We start from the raw sequence: 21,858 nt of genomic DNA, 5'->3' as shown, positions 1-21,858 counted from the left end.
GGGGAGCCTCCAGAATAAGGGTGAAGAGGCTGCGGCTGTGCGGTGAGCCAGGGAGCAGTGATGCACTCAGAGGAGCTTGTGACCCTGTGCAACCCCTCAGCGCAGCCCCTCAGCGCAGCCCCTCAGCGCGGCCTCTGACAACCCCAGAGGATGCTTACTTAGGGCCCTGCCTGGTGTGAGAATCCAAAGCAGAGCCTTCAGGGGGGCTTGGATGCCACCCTTGTCTCCCCCCCCCCCCGCCACAATCCAATCTTGTTCCACGCATCTCATGGCATCCTGTATCTCAGAAAGGACAGGTGCAGAGAGTGATTAGCTAATCCATCAAAAAATGTCACCATGGTCCAAAAAGGGCCTGAAATGGAGGACTGGGTGCACACAGTGGGGGTGGAGGCTGTCTAGTGAGAGAGCCTAGCAGGTGGTAACTGCTCTTTTTTCTGAATTCCCAGTTCTATCTCTCAGTGAATCAGTCTTCAAGTGCCCAGCCTGCCAGGCCTCTGCCCACCAGGTGGGTCCTGTGAGATTTATCTAGACTGGCCTCTCCTTGCTTGGGGCAGGGCTTCTTTTAAGCAAGACATTATTTATGAATGATTACTCAATTTAATGAATGCAGCTGCTCTTTTCACAGTGCCCCATGTCTGGTATTTTGTGTGTGTGTGTGTGTGTGTGTGTGTGTGTGTGTGTGTGTGTGTGTACAGCTGGATTGATGGACTGATGAATGAGTGGACAGATTGCTGATGGATGGACACATACATGCATGCAAGGACAGATAGACTAGTGGATGGATAGATGGATGGACAGATGGGTGTGTGGATGGATGGACAGACAGGCAAGTGGATGGACAGATGGATGGGTGGATGGATGGATGGATGGATGGATAAATGGATGGACAGATGGATGGATATATAGATATAAAGATGAAAGTAGATGATGAATAGAAGAACAAATAAGTTGCTGTTGATAAATAGATGGATACATACATATAGACAAACAAGACAGGTAGACATAGTGGGTAGTTAGAATTTGATGTATTTTTACCTACATCAGGTTGGAGTGTTGAGCTCAACGACCCATCCGAGATGCAATCATACCACTGCTGTTACACTGCAAAGTCTGAAAAAGCACAATTTTTCTTTAGGAAGAAATTTAACTAAATGTTATACATGTTTTTGTATACCAACCCTACGGCTGGAACTGAGGGCCTAAGAGGTGATCTGAGCTGTTCTGCTCAAGGCTAGCGCTGAGGTGAAAGACCTGGGGCGTGGCTCAAGCGGAAGAGCACCTGCCTGGCAAGTAGGAAGCCCTGAGTTAAAAACTCTAATACCACCATAAAGAAAAGGGGGCAGGAAGGCAAGAGGGAAGGAAGGAAAGGAAGGAGGGAGGGAGGGAGGGAGGCAGGGAGGCAGGGAGGCAGGCAAGCAGGAAGGAAGGAAGGAAGGAAGGAAGGAAGGAAGGAAGGAAGGAAGGAAGGAAGGAAGGAAGGGAGGGAGGAAGGAAGGAAGAGAGGGAGGGAGGGAGGGAGGGAGGGAAGGGGTGGGGGAAGGGAGGGAAGAGAAGAGAAGGAGGAAGGGAAGGAGAAGGAAGGGAAGAAAGGTAGGGGAGGAAGGAAGGACAGAAGGAAGGAAGAAGGGAGGAAGGAGAGGGGAAGAGTTTGGGAAAGGAAGGGAAGATCTTAATGTAAGCTGAACCTACATAACTTGAAAACCCAAAGTCCAAAATGCTCCAGAATCTGAAACATTTAGAATAGCAACATTACATCCACCAGACTTTGTGTGACAGATTATAGCTCAAACACAGACTCACTCAATCACACATGGCCTAGCCTCCTTGCTGGGTGTGGGTGTGTAAGAGACAACCCTCATGTACAGACCCGATCACTCCTTACACACGCGTGTGCAACCATTCCCCAGTCTGAAGGAATCTGGCACACATCTGGCTCACATCTGGAGTGAAGGCAGCTTGGCTTCTGTATGTGTGCCTGACACATCGCTCGATGGTCCTTCTCTTGGGGTTCTCGTATCCCCGAGTCCACTGCCGCATCCCACAGATTAGACTGGCTGTCCTTCAAAGGTATGGGTTGAAGTTGGCCTGGTGGAAGCAAGCTCCTGAAGTCATTCTACAATCCCACTTAAAATGAGGGAAGAGAGGAGGACAGCACCATCATGGAGGAGCTGGTCGGCAGGAGTGAGGAAGAAATGGTAGAGAGGAAGTGACCTGTGCAGAGCCGGGCAAGGAGTGAGGGAATCCATCTCCTCGGCACCCACCTCTTGCTTGGAAAGATGGCATAGGACCTGCGAGTGCTCATTCCCTTCTCCTGCTGGCTTTCAGCTTGAAGTTTAATAGGATGATGATATATATGTACATAGAAGACCATGAAACCCGAATTTGACCCGCTAGGTTAATAAACACCAGCAGTTACTGTAACTCACATATTACAGGTCCCAATTTTCACAGCCGGGTTGCAGGCATTAATTAAAACCAGTGTTACAAATCACAGCATTTTGGGGATGCCTGCAATGTTTAAATTAGCAATGCTGTTGCCACCTTAAATTTAAAAAAGAAAAAGCCACCTCCATCAATTTTTTCAAAGAGGAGTGTGGCAAGCCAGAACTCTTATCTTGCCCACACTCCCAAAGTCGTTAATGTGCCAAGAGGAAATGAAAGTTTTTAATGCCTTTCAATACTCTGGAGTACAAATGACCCACCTGACGATGGGAACTGCCTCTGCCCATTATGAAACAGAATAATTAAGGAGTTGTTATTATAAGTAAACCATTGGTTTGGCCAAATCCTCTGTCTTCTCCGCCTTTCTTCTCCTTGTTCTTTCTCCTCCTCTTCTTCCTCTCCTTTCTCTTTTTCTCCTCCTTTCTCTTATCTGCCTGTCTGTCTGTCTCTGTCTCTCTGTGTTGTCTCTTCTCCCCTCCCCCACTTCCGTCTCATCTTTGGTTGAATGGTGCTTGGTAGTGACGTGGTCAGCCTAAACTGGGCACACAGCCCTTCATGAATCCAGATGTCCTTATGGGCTCTGCCACAGTGATCACCCACTGGATGGCTTTGCCAGAGTAGCCAGAACAAAGTCCCGCTCAGTGGGGACCACAAGTCTCTTCGGAGACTTTGTCCCCAGTTTGCAGGTGGCTTCATCCCCTGGTGTCCTCACACAGTGTCCCTCTGTGTGTGTCCCCGCTGACCTCTCCGGCTGAGAATGCCGGTCCTGCAGGATCCGAGTCCACTCTGGCGACCTCATATTACCTCCATTTCCTCTTGGAAGACTGTCTGCAGGTGCTGGGGTGCTGGGTCTTAGGACTTCACTTCAGAAATAGTCTCTCTGTGCCCAAGGCTCGTGACTACTCAGTTGTGACTAAAGATGTCTTTCGGGGGGAGGGAATGGAAGGAGCCTAAGTCCACTGAACTCAACCCAGAATGCTTACTGTTGAGTCACACAGGGGTCCACTGAGATCTGGAAGTTCAAATATAAGGCAGAAATCTCTGCCTCCATTTTTTCAGGACCACCCATGGGTCTTTCTTCTTTATTTGTATTTGTCTAATGCCTTCCTTTCCAAGCCCTCCCCTCCCCTCTCTCCAATATCTCTTGGGAAGAGCTTCCTGGCCTCCTCATGTCATGGCGAACTTGAAAGCATCTGTAATTGGGGGTGGAGCAAACAGCTTCTCAGGGCATGTGGTGGGAACGTGGGCAGAGTTCGCTGGAATCTTGTTCCCCTGTCCTCCCATGTAAAGAGCTTGGAAGGCAAGATCATAAGACAGAGTCGGGTGGCAGCTGAGATCTGAGGACCACCTGGGAAAGAAAGTCCACAAGAGTCTTATTTCTAATTAACTACCAAAAAACCCCTAAGGAATGCCCACCCATCCCCACCCCCCGTGACTGATCCTGATGCCTTCTCCCTATGAGGGGAGGAAACATATTCGTTTCTGTTTTGCTTAGTCAGCTGACTGACCTGGCCTTGGTGGGATAAAGGTGGCTGTCACTAATGAAAATGTGTTGCTGCACATTTTTTTCTTGATGCACTGTTCTGCAAGGTATTTCACTGGAGAACATTAGCACAGCTGGGGTAAAAGTGCTTTGGAGAGATTGAATTCCCTGGGTTTCCTCTTCTCTTTCTGTAACTGCTCACCCCCACATGGTCTTTGACCAAGGCCAAGGCAAGTTTGGACCAGTCCAACAGGGAGGACAGAGTGATGCAAGAGCTGCCAATCACACACCAAGAGAGGATGTGTGAAGCTGATGGGGTGGGCTCTGCCCAGGCAGGAACCAATCAACGAGCTTCAACCCTGGAGCACTGGGAAGGTCCTGGGCTCTTTCTAAGACACTGTCACACTCAGATTCATTCCCTGGGGCAGGGGAAAAGCATGAGCTCTTTGGCATTTGGCCGTACTTGGAGGCTTGGCAATCAAGCTAGCACAGTCTGACTTCCATACTCCCAATGCTTTGTGCATTATTCAGGGCCCATGCACAAGGCCCTCATCCTGCCAGGCATCCAGTGTCTAAGCTCAGCTGGCCCTGCTGACCTTGCTGCCATGGAGTTACACAGCAAGTCAGAAAGCAGAGTTCACTGGGCAATGGAAAACACAGTCTGCAAGGGGACAGAGCAAAGGCTTGGGGACCCTGTGTGACCTCCCAAGTTCATGGTCACTCATCCTCGGTGACAACATACAGCCTCTCCCCCTGTGCCACTGAAAGCTTGGCACTGCTCAGGGAATGATCTATTTCTCCACACACCCCATGCCCATGTCTTCCTGGTGTCAAGTTGAATGCTCAAGAACTAGCATGGATAAAGCCTGGCTAGAACTAATGCTGAGGCTTCTCCCAAGATAGCTATTACAACTTGTATGGTCAAGGTGCTCTATATTTTGTCATTTCTGTCCATCGCTCTGTCCATTGCTATGTATCTGTGTGTCTACCTACCCACCCAGCTCTATCGTCTAGATGGATAGACACAGATATATTGGCTTCCTATTATAGCTTCCTTTATAGATGAGGAAACAAGAAGTCTTGAGGTTAAAGAACTCTTTTTCCTCCCTCTCCTTCCCCACAATGGTTAGTTCTGCTAATACCAGAACTTGAACTCTAATCTGCTAACCTCCAAAGATGGTGCTATAGTACTAAGGGTTATCTAGGAATCTAAATGGGTGATAGATCAATGGTACTGCTTTCTTTGGTGTTTGCCCCCTTGCCTGTGGTGTGGGCATGGTCCTGGTTTGCCCAGCTCCAGGGCTTCACTTCTAGGGATGAGCAACTTGCTTGATTTTTGAGGCCATTTCATCTAATACACATGGCTCTCCAAGGATTTGGAATGCATTTAACAAGAATTAATGACAGATTGGCAGCCTGACATGTTTGGCCCAGTCAAAATATGTTCAGTCTCATGGCTAATTAAGTCTCTGCATTTTCCCCCAGAGCGATGCCACCTGTAGGTTTTCCACAGTCAGGCATCTGGGTTTTTTCCAAATGGGAAACTGACTGAAAGTTTCGGGGACCTGGGAACCAATTGGAATTTAGCCTAAAGGAAGAAATTGAGTCTCCCCAGATTTCAAATAGATGGGATATTAATGAACATGATTATTCGAGCCAGAAGTGGTCATTCATGCCTGTAATTTCAGACTTAGCGGGCTTAGGTGAGAGGTTTATAAGTTCAAGACTGGCTTCAACTATATAGCCAGACCACGTCTTTAAAAAGAAAAATGAAAAAGATGACTCATGCATGCCTGTGTGTGTGTGTGTGTGTGTGTGTGTGTGTGAGAGAGAGAGAGAGAGAGAGAGAGAGAGAGAGAGAGAGAGAGAGAGAGAGAGAGAGAGAGAGAGAGAGAGAGAGAGGTGATAGAGGTCATCCCTTTATTTAAAAAAGTTCAATTTTAAGTGATAAAATTCTCCACCATTTGATAAAGATTAATCTATATCTTCTAGACATAAGAGAGGAGTGAAAGAGGAGAAAGAAGAAGAGAGGAAGGAAGAGAAACAGACACAAAAAATGTCAGAGAGATAGCAACCGAGACAGATATAGGATAAAATCAAAATGGCAGCTGTGATTCCATGTGGGGTCTTAGAAGCCACAGGAGGGCATGTAGGCTGGCTTCTAAATGCCCCAGGAAACCACTGAAGGTGGTTGGCATGAGAATATCCTGGATGTATTCAGGATGTCTGAGACTGGGACACGAACTCGCTATCTGATGCTTGCTTTTGCTCAGTTGGCTGGTGTTCTACCAACCTGAGACACGCTATAGCCTCTTGAGAACAATAACAGTGCCAGTGAGGTGGGTCAAGCCCCAAACAGGAGGAACAGAGAGGAAACATGCTGAGGCGTGCAGGGCAGACTCTTGATGAGCTTGGGGGCCAGCAGCAGCGGGAGATATAAGATTCCCTGACAGGCAGTCATCGGGCATGCCAGGAACATTTCACTGGGCTGAGGGCTGGAGGTAGAAGATGATGGAGAGGCAGGAGCCAGAGGGGAACTGGAATCTTTCTAGAGTGAGGTGCAGGAAGGAAAGGTATGAACGACATAATTGGAGCCAGAATAGGAAAAATGCCAGACCAAAGAAAACAAATGTCTTTGTGCGGGCAGTCTGGAACTGCCATAGAATTTTGAGCAGATCAGAAAACTCCCAGCAGGCCTTGGTGCTTAGACACCTTTGTGCACTCACTGGCTTTAAGAGTGTTTGGTACCTAGCATAAACCTTTCTCTTGGTTCTGTGGGAAGTGCCTTTACACACACACACACACACACACACACACACACACAGAAGCACATGCATCTCCTACCTCACCGAGGTTTTTTGAAATGGTTTCAATCCCCCCTTTTAAGGCGGCTGGCAAGCTGACATATTTACCAGACCATTGGCAATTGCACACATTCAAATGGCAATCTCCAACTTCTGCAAATGAGGGATCTTTATGTCCCCCAGTTGTGAAGTTTACTGGCAATTTCTATGCAGAGCGTTCCTTCTGTGCCCATACTTGAAGGGCTGCGCCAAACACATCTGCTCACTGCCGCCACGTGTGAGAATTTCCAAGGGAAAAAAAAAGATTTTGTTATAAGAGGCCTGGCATCCCAGCTTTCCCTCCAAAGCACGCTGGCACAAAGCAACCCCAACAATGTAGCCAAGTATTTTCTAAACTCCGAGCCCCCAGAAGAAGGCTACGGCAATGAGCTATACTATTTGAAAGGCTCGGGAGAGACATTCAACGGGCTTTAAAATTTTTTCAATTAATTAATTAATTAATTAATTAATTTTTGCTCCTCTGGCTTGAGTGACCAGTGTACAACTTCAGGGTGCGGGAGGGGTGGCTGTGAAATTCTGTCACTTGCCAAGTATTTGAGGTGTGTGAGGATGTAAAAGCTCATTGTAACCATGGAGAGAAATTCAAGACTAGGTGTTAGTCTTATCGTTGGCTGGGTTGCTGATCTAGCCTCTCTCTGGGACTATAGGAAGAAGGGAGAAGGAAGGCAACCGGAACTAAAGAGCAAGCAAGGACACCACAGCGACAGACCAGGGGTGGAGTCTTTAGGATGAGTGTGATCGTCCCTACCTGTACAATGGCATGATAAAAGTCCTTTGTAGAACTGTGGGGGAGCACGCAGTAAGAGAATGCATGTAACACTGTTTCTTGTAACAACTTCCCAGTGTGGCTTTTTAAAAAAACCTGTATTTTGTAACTATATTAAAGGCATTTTCCAGTGTAAAGCCATGGAGCTCACAGGGCTGTAGAAATTACAAGAAGATGCACTGATGCTGTGGGATAATTAAGAAGGCATCCTGGAAATCATAAGCTGAGCCAGGAGGGGGATGTCAATAGGGCTTCGTGTGTCTCTCCTCTAGTATTGAGCACAATGTTTGTGAGACATGGCTGACTCTAAAGGACCCAGCCAATGCCTGGTGATTTCTTATAATGGATGTGGTGCCTTACACAAAAAGATGATTAAATACTGGATGGAGGGAATGGAAGGATGGATGGATGGATGGATGGATGGTGGGCGGATGAGTGTATAGATGAATAGATAGTTGGTAGATGAGTGGGAAATGGATGGCTGGATGGGTGAATTAATGAATGGTTGGTAGATGAATGGATGGGTGAATGGATGAATGGACCATTGGTGGATGGGTGAGTGATGGATAGATGGGTAGATGAACTGATTTATAAATGGATGGATAAATGCATGGATGGTTGGTGATTAGATGGATGGATGGGTGGATGGTGGATGAATGGTTGGATGGAAAGAAAGAAAGAAAGTTGATGAATGGGTAGGTGACGGATAGTAGGTGAGGGGCTGAATAGGTAAATGGATGAATGAATGAATAGTTGGTTGGTGGATAGATGGATGGATGGTGGATGGATGGATGAATGGATGCATGGATGGAAAGAAAGTTGGTGAATGGGTGGGTGATGTATGGCTAATAGATAAATGGATGGTTGATGGATGGGTGAGTAGATCTAAAGAGAGAAAGGAAATAACCTACAAGCAAAGAGGCAAAGCAGGGAAAATGTGTAAAAGGGAAGACGTGTGGGAACTTTATTATGGCTATGGCGCTACCCATACATGGAGCCTGATGACATGCCAGGAAACTTCCAGAAAAGATATGTCTGCATGTCGGAACCAAAAACCAGGCCCTGTGTAGGATGCAAGAAGAATGCATACCTCATATGAAGTCATGTGGGCATCTTTAGACAGACAATGTCAAGGTCAAGATGCTGGAAGGACTGGGGTGACAGTGGTGTGAAGAGAAGTATGGGGGAGGGGAGCAAGAGGAGCGAGGCTGGGAAGAAGAGGGGCAAAAGGGTGCAGAAGTGACGTCATAGTCTCCACACCCATGTGCAAAGACAGGACACTGGACAAATCACGAAACATCTGACTGTTTCCTTAAAATACCAGATATAGACTCCTGTGTGCTTCTTGTTGCAAGATCATAAGCCCCTGGGGATAACTTTTAAGCAACTATCATTACTCTTATCGATGAACGTTGATTCCCCAGAGACAGCAGATTTCCCACCATGGAGCAGACTCAACCATCTTAGAATCTTAGAGATTTCAGGCCATTGGTATGACTGGAGCAATCTCGGCTGACAGGAGAAGCAGAATTTAAAATCAAGTCAACCTGATGTCCTAGCCTCCCTTTGTGTGTGTGTGTGTGTGTGTGTGTGTGTGTGTGTGTGTGTGTGTGTGTGTGTGTGTGTGTGTGTAATTAACTTTTTATTGAAGTGCTATGTACGTGCTGCCCAGCTTTCTGATACTCAATCACTCCTTCCTCCTGGTGTCATTCTCCCTTCAGCTTGGGTGAGGAGAAGGGATTGTCTCTGAAGAATACAAAACAAAACAAAACATAAACAGTCTGGCTGGGCACAGTGGCTCACGCCTGTAATCCTAGCTTCACAGGAGGCTGAGATCTGAGGATCGTCATTTGAAGCTAGCCTGGGAGGACAAAACTAAGAGACCTTTATCTCCAATTAACCAGCAAGAAGCTGAGTGAAAAAAAAAGCTAAGCACGTGTATGAGACCTGAGTTCATGCCACAGTGCTGGCACAAAATAATGAGGAGGAGGGGGGGGGAAAGATAGAAATGTCATTGCTTGCATGGTTAAGTGACAGAAGACTGTGGCTTGCCCGCGCTCTGTTGTATTCTTGGCTTGTGTGCTTTGTTGAAGCAACATGCCACCATGGAACCCTCAGTGGGACAAGACGCTAACCAGCAGCCTCTGGCCTAACAAGCAAGGCCCTCAGTCCAACAGCCTAGGAAATCCTGCCCACCACTACCAAAGTTGGCTTTCAAGTAGCTGCCTCCCCTGTCCAGCCTTGAGATGAGCTGCAGTCCTTGCTGCTCTCCCTCTCTCTCCTCCTTCCGACCTCTGCCCTCTGCTTTGAAGGCCCCTAAAGCAGAAGGCCCTTAAATTTCCTGAGCTTTAGGAACTTGTGAGAATGCAAAAGTTGTTTCAAGCCAATACCTGCGCGGGTCGTTTGTTACGTAGCCAATACAACACGTTTGTACAGAGAAACGTTTGCAAATCATGATTAAACAGCATGAAGAACTCTCACCAACGAGCCCAGCAGGGCAAATGTTAGTTAACCCATGCAGTGAACAGACAGAAAGTTCCCAGCACCCCAGAAGCCAAGTGCTGCACCTGCGACAGGTCCCCGCACCTTACCAACCTGGGGAGCCTTCTCTTCCAAAACCCAACCATGCAGCGTCCCTTCTTGTCTTAGAACTGTCCCAGAATGGACTCTCACAGTGAAGAGCCCGGTGTCTGCTCTGGCTAGCTGCTCTCTGAATTTCCCCTGGAGCTTCCATGAGTCGGCTTTGTTGCTTAGTTTACCTCACCACCATCTTCACCCCCTGAAATGGTTTCTGGGTATCTGTTTAGGTTTTTCCCGTCTGTGAAGACCAGGGTGCTTATACTTGGTTAGGACCTTTGTGGAAACTGAACTTTTTGAGGGGTTCCTCAAAGGAACCGGGTTAAAGAAAACTTTCATTGTCGTCATTCGTGACTCTAAAATCAATAGGGGAATCTGGGATGAGTCAGTTAATTTTTCTGGACCAGGGTTGCTTTGTAAATACAATTAAGGTCATGTAGCCTAGCTTTGCCTTCTATCTGTGGAATCTTCAACATGAAAGACGAATTTCTAGTCTAGATTATTTGCATTTCACCACGCTGCCCCTTCACTCAGGCATGTCAACAGATTTAAGTATGTTTTCAAAATCGAGTTTAAACTTTTAGCTCATCTCAAAGACAAGGAGAGTCTACCCCTTGAGATGGCAAGGTACTGTGGCGTGGAATAAGTCAGAGTAGGGCGTGAGTGCTAGAAGGGTGGGTTAGGGCTGGAGACGGCTCAGTTCAGTTAGTAGAGCTCCAGCCAATGAGCAAACACATCCGGTATTCTGAGTTTGAGTCCTGATCTAGGATCAAAACAATAACAACAAAAAGAATAGAAGGATTGAGCGTCATAGGTTGGGAGGGGGAGATGATCATTTGATTTCTTCAAGTGAAAAATAAGGCCAATAAAGATCAAATTGCAATGACAATAAGTTCCAATAAGTGGCAAATTCTGAGTAAGTGGGCAAATGGAAAGTGAGTCCCAGGATAAACATTTTTATGTCCATTTTTGTCCATTATGGTGCTTGAACTCAGGGCCTGGATACTGTCTCTGAGCTCTTTCAATTCACTAACACTCTACCACTTTGAGCCACAGCACCACTTCCAGCTTTTGAGTGGAGATAAGAGTCTCATGGAGACTTTTCTACCTGGGCTGGCTTTGAACCGCAATCCTCAGATTTCAACCTCCTGAGTAGCTAGGATTACAGGTATGAGCCACCAGTGATCTGCAGAATAGGCATTTCTAATCATGTATGAGAAACATATATGAAAATATGTAGCCATTTCTTCCAAGACATCTGGACCTGTAAAATTCTTTCCCTGTTTAAACCACAAGTTGTACAACTCTGGGCATGCCTTGATAGAAAATACATTCTTATAGCCAAAGGAAGGAAGCCTCTCATCGATGTAAGCCTTTCATCATTTTTTTATAATACTTAATCTCTAAATCTTTTGTGTTGATTTCATTTGTATTTTAGTTCAAAACATTGTCTAGGTTCCCATGTGATGTTTCCTTTGACCCAGGGATTATATAGAAATATGTTGTTTAATTGCCAATTATCTAAGAATTCTTTGGATTTTTTTGTTGTTTCTCTGTTGTTGGTTTCTACTATAATTTAATGGTGCTAAAGGAAACAGAAACCCCCAAACAATCTGTACAGTTTTGAATCATTTTCAGTTTATCATGAGCCTCATTTTGGGACTCACCAGCTCATTACCTTGGGTGAAAATCATGTCTGCACTTGTGTTTGATGTCTGCCAGAGTGGTCTGTAAAAGTCTCTTAGGTTGGAAGATGCTATGAATGTACTTTGTTCTATGTATTTGCTGGTGTTTTTTCCTATCTATGTTTTCTGTGGATTACTGGGAGCCCACTGGGATGTTTCACCATTTGTGGATATGAGGCCTTTTCCTTTCAGCTTGATTTTGATTCATGTAGGTGGGTTTGCAAACCCCATGACTTAGGATTGTCGTGACTGTAAGGCATCCATCCCAGAGGACTACCCAGAGACAGTACAGAAGGAGATTTATAGGGAGGTTTATTGGTGGGGCCATCTTGCCCTGGGGAGGGAGAAACATGTGTCTGTCCCCAGCTAGGTGGATCCTTGTAACATGGGGGCTTGTGGTGGGAATGTAATGGCTAGATGTGGGTGGGGTGAAGAGTAGGAGTACCCACCTGTCCTGGAGGGAGTAACTGGGCCTGGTGGAGTTCCGGTCTTGGTCAGGGGTGGGGGAAGTCTTTGCTGGTGCAGCTGGGGCTACAAACTGCCCTGGGAAAGTGTAGTGGGAGGGGCTGAGGACCCAAGGTGGCAAGAATGTTAACAGTGACTGCTTGATACATCCAACCCTGTGCTATGACATGAGAGCCCCCTTTTCCCAGTTGACATTTACTCAGAAGTCTGTTTCATTGATATCAGTAGAGTTATTGCAATTTTCTCACAATGTGCCGGGGCCAACCGGCAGCAAACCAGGGTTCGCAGATTGGGGTTCCTGAAATAGGGGACAAGGACTAGGAAGAAAAAGAAGAGAGACAGACACACTAGGTCCGGGATGTCCGCAGTCCAGGCAAAGACTGACTAGACTGCCGCGTTTATTTTCCCCTCCCCCTTCTTCCCTCCTCCTCTCCCAGGGAACCTCCAGGTGTTACATTCATATGGTAATTCTCAGGTCATTTACATAGAATAGGGCCAGAAAGCAATAAGACAATATAGCCATCGTCTGATGCAAGTCAAGGTACAGTTTGATTCCACTCTGGCTCCCAACAACAATGTTGCTTATAGAATATAAAATATGCCTCTGATTTATCTAATTTTTGTGTCTAGATTTACATGTAATATATAGCTGGAGTTTGTGTTCTTCAAAATTCCACCTGGAAAGTGTCTGCTATTTAATTTCACTATTTGAATCATTTATATTTGGTGTATTGACTGTGTTGTATCTTTAGGTTTATCATCTTGTTTTCAGGTTTTCTATTTGTCATATCTGTTCTTTATGGGGTGGTTGTTTGAAGTTAGACAGGGTTTTACTGTGTCACTCTGGTTGGCCTCAAACTTGCTATTTAGCCAAGGCTGGTCTCAAACTCACAATCCTCCTGCCTCATCTTCTGCAGGGCTGAGATTACAGGTGGCTGCCATCACGCACTGCTCTCCATCTATTTTCTGATCTTTTTCTCTTTCCAAACTTTTATTTTCATTCTCTGAGTATTTTAAAGGTTCTGTTTTTCTTAGTTATTGAGATATTGTACTAGATTTATACTTAGTTATTGAGGTTTTATACTTGATTTTTGAAAGAGGGTTACTCTGTGGCTTACACTATGTGACTGTCGATTATCACAATGTAACTTCAAAGGACATGTCTTCTGTTCATGACCAAGATTAGATCCCAACAGAGAAAAACATGTTCACCTTCCCATCTTGGGTCGTCTGCTTGCCATAGATTTTCCTTCCACCTAAGTCATAAACTTCCTAATACCTGGTTTTGGGCCACTGAAACAAGTGATTGACTTCCAAAGAAATTTAAAACGAGGAACGATGGCTTTCCTGTTCTCTACGTGTTGATTACTTGTGGTGTTCTGCATTCATTAGTGGAAATGCTTCTACTAAAGGATTTCATTTCACATCTCTTGAAGCACAAGTAAGTCTTCCAGTAGCAAATCCTCCCACTTTCCTAGATCAAAGTCTCCATGTGATCCACGCACTGGCAGTTCCTACAATCCTAGCTACTTGGTTGACTGAGATGTAAGGATTACAGTTCAAAGCCCGCCTGGGTAGAAAAAAAATGTGTGAATATTTTTCCTCTAGTTTAACAGCAAAAGGCTGGAAGTAAAGCTGTGGCTTGAGTGGTATAGCACCACCAACCTTGAGCAAAAAAGCCAATGGAAAGCTCAAGGCCAGTAGTTCAAGTGCACACACACACACACACACACACACACACACACACACAGCCTCCATTTTACTTTCATTTTGCAAATGCTTGTACTGGCTCTATTATTCTACTTGAGTAGAATGCCTGCCTCTTCACACAGGAGGCCCCAGGTTCAACCTTCAGGATGAAAGGATTTTTCTTTCATCTTCTTTTTTTTCTCAGAAAAAATGTCACTTTATTTTCTTCCAGGTTGTAAAGATTTTGACAAAAAGATTTTTGTCTTTGGTCCTCTGAACTCAAGTTCCTTTCCTTTGATGTTCTGTCTTAAAAGGCCATTTCTGTGTGTGTGTGTCAGTTCTGGGGCTTGAACTCAGGGGCCTGGGCACTGTCACTGAGCTTTTGTGCTCAAGACTAGCACTCTACCACTTGAGCCACAGCTCCACTTCTGGCTTTTTGCTGGTTAATTGGAGATAGGAGTCTCACAGACTTCTCTGCCCAGGCTGGCTTTGAGCAGTGATCCTCAGATCTCAGCCTCTTAAATAGCTGAGATTATAGGTGGGAGCCACTGGTGTCAAGCAATAGTGTATTTCTGAAGTGTGTTGGATTCCTTGTGTTTGCTCAGCATCAATAGAGGGGCCCCGGCTCTTGTTTGACGTTTCAGGTTTGGAAAGATTATGACTCTGATTCTTTTAAGTTTTTATTTCCGCTTTTTAACTGTCCACAACATGCACGCTATTGTCTGCAGTTGGGAAGATTCCGTTTCATTTTTCTCTGTACCTCATCCCTGGATGAATTCTACAGCTATCGTCTTCAAGTTCATTAACTTCGTATTCTTCAGTATTTAATTTGCTGGATTGATTCCCAGCCAATGAATTTTTAATTTCGGATATTGTACTTTGCTACCTTTAGGAATCCCAATAGTTCTTTTTATACCTTCCCTGTCTCCTTAAATTATGGTTTTCCTTTAAATATTTGAACATAATTAAGTCGCTGTCTCAAGCTCTTTCTCTGTTAATTCCATTGTTTGTCTCCTTTCTGGACTTGTTTTTATTGAGAATTCAGGGTTATCTTTCTTTCTGCTTATGATGGGTCTGCATTCCTGTATCCTGGCTTTCGGATGGGGTTTTACTGGATGTTGGACATTGCGGATTTTGTGTGTGGTTTTCAGATCTGGTTTTCTTCCTTTTGAAAGTGTTTTCCTTGTCACCTGGGGGTGGTGGGGAGCTGCATTACCTTACCAGTCACTCTTACCCTGTCAGGCTTCTTTCCCAGATTCATTAGAATGGCTCTAGCTTGGTTTGCCCTGAGAAACCATTTGGCCTGACCTCTGGGGGTTTCTATGGACCCCTAGTGGTTCCAAAGTCCCTGACCCCCTGCCCCAATGGTCACACTGGGGGAGTGGGCCCCTCCCTCAGGCAGCTTGGGCCCGAGAGACCACTCTGCTCCTTGATAGTATGTCCTTTCTGCCTGACCCACTGGGATTCTCTAATATACATTCTCTCTCCCTCCCCCCCCCTTTCTCTCTCTCTCCTCCTCTCTCTCTCTCTCTCTCTCTCTCTCTCTCTCTCTCTCTCTCTCTCTCTCTCCATCCTCTTCCTCCTTCTCTTCTCTTCTCTTTTCTCTTCTCTTCTCTGGGGGCTTTCCTATAGATTTCTGGAGCGGAACTCTCTGAATTCATAAATTTGCCTTCTTAGCTTGGTGGCCCTCTGCAACAGCCGCCGCCGCTGCCTCCTCCTCCTCCTCCTCCTCCTCCTCCTCCTCCTCCTCCTCCTCCTCCTCCTCCTCTTCCTCCTCCTCCTCCTCCTCAGTTCGCAGAAAGTCAAAGCACTCGGGCTCTGCTCCACTGTCTTTTCCTTCCTCAGAGATTGCAGATGCCCGTCTCTGACGTCCTATGGTGTCCGGCTTTTTAGTTATTGAAGGTGAGCACGCAAATCTGTTTCTGTTCCCATGAGGACTGGAAGAGAACATCTTTCATAGAAAACTTGTTTTTTCCCCGACAAAATCCAGTTTCCTCATTGTATCTGTAATCCTGACTCACGATGAATTCACTTCATCTGTAATCCCACATAGAGATTTGGCCCAGGTATTTGAAGGGATAGTAACTGTCCAGTACCAGATGTTTATTAGTAAGCCAGCCACTGGTGGCTCATACCTGTAAATCCCAGCTACTCAGGAGGCTGAGACCTTAGGTCCAAAGCCAGCCAGGGAAGAAAAGTCCATGAGACTCTTTATCACCAGTGAACCAGCGACAAAGCTGGAATAGAGATGTGGCTTAAGTGGCAGAATGCTAGCCTTGAGTAAAACAGCTAAGGGATGGTGCCTGGCTCTGAATTCAAGCATCATTCCCCCCCCAATCCCCCCCCTCATAAACACGCATACATTTTTAATCAGTTACAGTGCTAAGCATTTTACGGCTCTTCTTTTACTAGCTCTCTCTGGACATTGAGGAAATCAAAGCTAGAGGACCATTAGGATTCAAGCTCAAGGACTGTTCTTTCACCTACACATGGATGAAACTCCCTGAACCTTTGGCAGGGTGAGGAAGTGGGGTAGATGGCACTTGGGCAATCGGATGTTCCACTCCAATGTTTTCCTACATGATTTGGAGTGAAGGAGAAACCAGTTTCCTAGGTTCTATCCCAGAATGCTCTGAGACATCCTTTCAGAGGGATGTATTGAAACCCATCCCACTTAGGATCTCGGGGATTTGAGATGGCACTTGATTCTCTTTCCTGATATTTAGGCTGACTTTTTCTGTCTGTTGACAAGCTATCATAGAACTTATGATACTTCTGACACCCTGATTCTCTTCTTACCTCACAGAATTTGAACTCAGAGCTTCAGCATCTTCTACCTACCAAATCAGATCCAATAATACAAGCACACTTCAGCCATCAAATCCTTTCACACTGACACACAAAAATCATGGGCCCTTAAAGGTTTTATAGCAGTTATCTGTCCTCTCTGTCATTCCTATTTCAACACAGTGACTCCTTACCAGTAGACTTTCTGTGAGTTTCAAGTATAGATTGTCTTTGACTCAGAAGTCTTCCCAAAGTCATACTACTGTCAAGCAGTAGCAATTTACTTTTGAGATCGGAACCATCTTATTTCACTAGCCCTCATTTTCCTTGGCTTTGAAATGAATGACGAGTTATCAAGAGTCTCTCCTAAGTCAATCATGTTATTTTTGGAAAATGCAGATTTTAATGAGGAAAAAAAGAAGTTGAGTGTTTTTGCTTTATTCGGGGGCTCTTTTGAAGAGATTTTTATTTTTGGAATCTTCATATCATTGCATTTCCTAGCAGCCTTGAATTAGAAAATGTACCAGGAGGCCTTCTTCCCACTTCAAGAGGCCCATGCAAGCTCCATAACAAATACCTCATGGCTTTAAAATTGGGGTTTGTCAAGGTGAAGGAGATTTATTGATCGAGGTATAGGCAGTCCAAGGAAATGCTGTCTATTTATCATTTAAAAAAATCCATCAGATCAAAACCAGCCAGAATGTTTTGCACTAAGAGCAAGCAAGCATGTGAGAAAAGGACATTTAAAGAAATCTATGCTGAAGAGTGGCTCTGTCCATTTTCTCCCTTGTGGAAGCCGGAGGCTTTGAGTGATTAAAAACATTATGAATCGTAGATCCTCCATAAAGGTTCTTTAATGAGAGAAAGATATGCTGGATTTTAGAAAGTTCCAAGCCTGGTCTTGATTACCAGAGAAAAGGGAAAAGACAATCACAGAATGTGATACTGATACTTTTGTCCCTGGCCTCTGTCAAGCTGCCTGGACTAGCTGCAAGAAGTGATTTGTATTTACTCAATGCAGAGTGATGACTGTGCCCTATAAAAGTATCATTCATTTCCTGTGACTGTTGACCCTCCTATCACCCAGAAGCTTCCCTCAGGTCTTGGCAGGGATTTCAAATGGCAGGTGGTCCTGTAGGGCTAAATTTTCCTGAGATTAATCATATCATCCAAATTGAGCCATTACAACTCATGGAAGAGAATGGATTTCCTGATGAGGGGGGCTTTGTGTCAGAAACCAACAATACTCAGGAGTCCTGGACCCTAGTGAATTCTCAGCCTGAAAGGGAGCTCCTCCCCAAGGGCTGATGTGGAGAAATTTCCTCATCAAGCCCCTTTTGCATACAGCACAGTGATGCACAGCGATGCACTGAAGGCTGTATATATTCTATGCTCTGTCAAGTCTGTCCCAAAGCACTGAGTTTGACGAACAAGTGCAGAGTACTCTCTAGTCAGTTGCACAAACCCTTGGAAAATGGTCTGATTTTATTTATACCTGAGGACTAAATTAACATGTCTCCCTCCAGCCTCTCTGTTCTTTCAACATCATCCGAGTAGACAGTTAAAAAGTACCTAACCTCTCTTTTAAAAATCATTTTCTTTTTTTAATAGTTTCATTTATTTTATTTTTTATTAAAGAAATTATTAACATTGATTTTTACATCATATTTCAAATAATGTATTTAACAAACAAGGATTCAAGAAGGGAATCTCTATATACAATCACTGGCACTTAGATTTTAGAACATAATTAAAATTAGGCTGAGGGTTTGTATGTCATACATAAAGAAATAACTTCACATGGTACATTAAAAACAACCACCCTAAAGATAAACCTCTTGTTTCCATCTCTTGGAGTTCATTTTACTTAGCCTCATCCCATATGGCCGTAATACATAGCTTTTGAGCTATTATGATCCTCTGCTAGTAGAATCCTAAGCATATACTAATTATGACAAATGAGGGAAACCATGAAGCCTGTGTTTCTCTGTGTCTGGCTTCCTTTACTTAATATAATTTTTCTCTGAGTCCTTGCAGTTCCTTACGAATGACACAATCCCATTCTTTCTAATGGATGAGTAAAATTCCATCTCATATATATATATATATATATATATATATGCCACATTTTCTCAATCCATTCATCCATTGTGGGGCATCTAAGCTGAGTCCATATCTTGGCTATGGTGAATAGTGTTACAATGAACATGGCATATCTAACCTCTTGATGATAGGTTTTAAAGGAAGAGGGCACAAAAGATCTAAGATTCCTGGTCTTTTATCAAGAGGAAAGCCTCTGTAACAGAATAGACTAGGTTATTAATGATCCCCAAGTTTACACACTTATCATCCCTACAATGCTGCTTTTGAGTCCCAGGAAAGGCAGAGTGGTACCATCTGACCTCCTTACTCAGGATCCAAGAGAAAAAGGAGCCTTCCCCACTCAGAGGAGAGCCCAGGGGGAGCCTTAATAGCCACCACCCCCCACATACACCTAGCTGAGTAGCTTCCTCTATGAAACACTGCCATGTACCTTGCATGTGATCAAAGTAAACCACGGATGTGGCCATAGCTGGCAGGGCTGGGATCAGGAGGAGAGGGCCTGTAGGCCCTGTTGACTAGCGCTGGAGTCTGTGAGGGCTGTTCTGATCACTGAAGAGTTCATCTCCTTTTGTGCAGCTCCTCGTACTGGGAGCTGTGCACCAGGGCATAAAAGCCAGAAGATTAGGGCCGGCTTTGATCCCCAGCCCTAGACCCCAGCCTCTTGTGTAGCTAGGATTGCAGGTGTAAGACACTGGTAGCTCTGTTCACCACATTTTATTCTGTGATAATTCCTCCACTTGAAATGTTCTCCAACAGCTTCCAATGCAGATGATGTTGTCATTTCCACAATCATTTGATATCCAATGTCTAAACTCTTGGTGTAACCTTATTGCAAAGTGATGCACAATTTTTATTGGGCTGCATAAAATGATGAAGACAGCCCGGGAACCCATATAATTACTTTGGTGACCCTCAAAATACAGGTGCCACTGGAAGATAGCCATTATGAAATCTAGCAAATCCTTTTGGGTCACACAAGTCTTTGAAAGACAGAAAATAACTGAAAGGGCAGAAGAGAAAGCTTAAATACAACGCCCCTGGGCCCAGCCATGAAACGTTGTTTTAGCCTAACAAAACACATAGCCATATTCTCCTTCCCTCTCCTCAGATGTTCTGTCATGGAGATTATAAACAAAGAGCTTCACCAGGTGCCAGAGCTCCAAAAATCAAATACAAACTAGAATTTCATAAATGGGCCAATCATTAGAACAGGCAGTTCTCAAAAGATGAAGGACATATGGCAAATGTATACAGGATGTTCAACATCCATAAAGTAACACAGATTCTGTTGTGCCCCCAGCAACATGGCCATCAGCAAGAAATGACCACAAATGCTGGTGAGATATGGGGGTGTGGAAGGAGAGGCTGGTGGAAGGTTGGTTGGAATGGAAATTACTGCAACCACTCTAGAAATCAATCTGGAGGTTTTTCCAAATAGTAAAAATAGAACTATACGGAGCACCTTGGACAAACGCAGTGCCTGTACTAAGATGTTTAATAAATCCTAGTGCGACCATCAAAAAAAGAAAAAAAGAGAAAGGCTAAGGAAGAGGAGGTACTCGAGGTGGAGTTGAGATTAACGATGGTAAACTGAGGCAAAGAGGCCCTTGGGACCTTGGGACGCTGGAGTCTGAAGGGGTGGGAGGGGAGAGGGTACAGGGAGTACACAGTCCCAGCCTTCACGCTGCCTGTTACAGCAGTTCATGAGAACAGGTTGAAATAGAAATCAGTGACAGAAACACATGAGTGTGGAGAACTTTGAAGCCAGGAGGCCAGGGTGAGTGAGCAGTCCCTGGCCTGAAATTTTACTTGGGATTGATAGCCTCAAGGACCAACTGTACAAGTCCCCGATTGAGCATTCATACTACAAAGCTCATGGGGACTCTTCCTTCTCACCAATCCGCGGGGTAATAACCAAGCCCGCACAAGAGTAGCTACAGAGGGGAAATTAAATAAGGCAGGCTCGCTAAGCTACCTGGAAGCAAACCACTTCAGAATAAAATTGCATTAGCATTTGAAATTCTCATCCTAAACTCTCAGAGGCCATTGACTTTCTCCCAGTGAATATTTTTGTGTGCTCAGTGAACAGAAGTATCTCTGACTCTTGTAATCGGAAGAACATTAGATGTCAGTCATTGACTGTGGGCCAGATAGAAACACATCCTCCTATTTCTTCACGCTTAGAGAATTCATCTACCTGGCCCTTCCCTGTCCTCCGCCCATATTTGAGGCCAACACAAGTTCAACAAAGCAAAGTAGATACATGTGTGTGAATTCCAGAAATATTCTGTGGCTAGGACTTAGGATGTTTTGCAATCTTTTTCTTACTTTGGGGAGTCCATGCCGTGTGTGTGTGCGTGTGTGTGTATGTGTGTGTGTGTGTGTGTGTGTGTGTGTGTGTGTACTCACATGCATAGAATTCCTAAGGCAAGAAACTTCTGTTCACCTGGAATAATGAGTCAGTCTCCCAAATTCCAGCATTTGCTTGCTTTTCTATTTGTACATATTCTATTACCAACATTGTATCTATGGAGAAGATGGTGTATGTCCTGAGAATCATGTTGTTGTGTGTGCAAATATCTTAGAGTGCCCATACAGCAACCTGGATGGCAAACCTGCTGCCCACCAGGGCTGTGAGGAAGCAACACCTGCCACAGTCTGTCCCAGTGCTGAGTGTACCTGAGAAAAGGTACAGAAGAGATACGGCACAGTGTATTAAAAGCAGCCACCTGGTTAGGGTGCTTTTCTGCAGGTTCATTTCATCCCAAAATGCCATTGCAGAAATGCCCAGAATCGTATCTGGCCAGATATCTGGGCACCCTATAGTCCAGTCAAGTCCAGTTGATCATTCTCAGCAGAACCATATCTCCTCTGGGAATACAGTCTTTCCCCCCTCATGCAAATTATCTTAGAGTCTTTTAACTTCTTGTCATGGTGAACAAAGGCTCGCCTCATCTGGGATGGTACATTCCCAAGATACCAGCCCTTCCAAACCTG

Source organism: Megascapheus bottae, chromosome 6, assembly GCF_031878675.1.
Source record: "Megascapheus bottae isolate mThoBot1 chromosome 6, mThoBot2.hap1, whole genome shotgun sequence".
Taxonomy (NCBI): Eukaryota; Metazoa; Chordata; class Mammalia; order Rodentia; family Geomyidae; genus Megascapheus; species Megascapheus bottae.
Note: the sequence above shows the minus strand (reverse complement) of the source record.